This window comes from Myotis brandtii, unplaced genomic scaffold (assembly GCF_000412655.1).
Source record: "Myotis brandtii unplaced genomic scaffold, ASM41265v1 scaffold493, whole genome shotgun sequence".
In the NCBI taxonomy this organism is placed as follows: domain Eukaryota; kingdom Metazoa; phylum Chordata; class Mammalia; order Chiroptera; family Vespertilionidae; genus Myotis; species Myotis brandtii.
Genome location: NW_005368827.1, coordinates 3,822,428 through 3,823,786, shown reverse-complemented (window position 1 = coordinate 3,823,786; position 1,359 = coordinate 3,822,428). Strand labels below are relative to the sequence as shown.

At 39.1% G+C, this 1,359-nt stretch overlaps 1 pseudogene; it reads left to right on the top strand.

The window, feature by feature from the left end:
- The first annotated feature begins 219 nt into the window (after positions 1 to 219).
- LOC102261320 overlaps positions 220 to 1,359 on the top strand; it is a 10,535-nt pseudogene continuing 9,395 nt past the window's right edge.

Below are 1,359 nucleotides of genomic sequence, written 5' to 3'. Positions count from 1 at the left end.
AGGTTTGACTTGCTTGGACTTCTGCTGCTGAGGCTGGTGTCCTTGCAGCAAGGCCAGTTGCTTGGTCCACCCTATCGAAGGCCTCCTTATCCCAGGCTCAGAACCTTTGTTTCATCTGGTCTTTCTCACCTTTCTGCAGATGTGTACCCTCCTGATGATGTAGCTAGGATCTTGTGGAGGCTTCCTGTGAAATCAACACACTAGCCCTTTACACGATGCATGGCTTCTCCAAAACCAGTTCGTATCCTGGACTATGATGGGAATGAGAAGGGGCTGTAAGGAAATGAAAAGTGTACTGTTGCCAAGCCCAGTCTAGGCCAAACTACAAATTTCATTATGACCATCCCTCTCCTGGACTCATCTAGGATAAAGTCATGACTTATGGTCCTTTCAGTGACATTCATGCACTCATATAGTCCTGCCTTTATTTAAAATTTTTCTACATGTTCCATCCTGGGCTTTTTTTTTTTTTGCATTTTTTTTTATTTTAAAAGAATTGCATTAAAATACTACTTATCTTGCTTACTGATTTTTTAAAAATCTCTCCTGGACTCATCTAGGATAAAGTCATGACTTATGGTCCTTTCAGAGACATTCATGCACTCATATAGTCCTGTCTTTATTTAAAATTTTTCTACATGTTCCATCCTGGGCTTTTTTTTTTGCATTTCTTTTTATTTTAAAAGAATTGCATTAATATATTACTTATCTTGCTTACTGATTTTTTTAAAATATATTTTATTGATTTTTTACAGAAAGGAAGGGAGAGGGATAGAGAGTTAGAAACATCGATGAGAGAGAAACATCGATCAGCTGCCTCCTGCACGCCCCTTACTGGGGATGTGCCCACAACCAAGGTACATACCCTTGACCAGAATCGAACCTGGGACCCTTCAGTCAGCAGGCCAACGCTCTATCCACTGAGCCAAACCGGTTAGTGCACGTACTGATTTTTTTATACCCCCTTACATTTTTCACCCAATGTGAGGGCCTTGCTCACCTCACTCTAATCCCAGCCATATGGCCTATTTTCTCCTCCCTCCCTAAAGGCAGTGAACTGTAACCCCATTTGAGTGAGAAAACCAGCACTTGCATTACCATGCTAATCATTACCTGCATTTGTTATAGATGTCTTACTACTCCGCTTCCTTTGGAGCTTGTTTTTTGTTTGTTTTGTTTACTCAAATGCTTTTTCCTCATTCAGGAAAGAAAAAAAGGAAAAAAAAAGATGTCCTTCTCTTGTGAATTAAATGTACTGACTTTCATGACTGTTGTTTCCTTCCATGAGATTAAAGATTATTATTATTATTACTGCAACTATTATTTGCCACCTTCATGCATTTTACATATATATATATA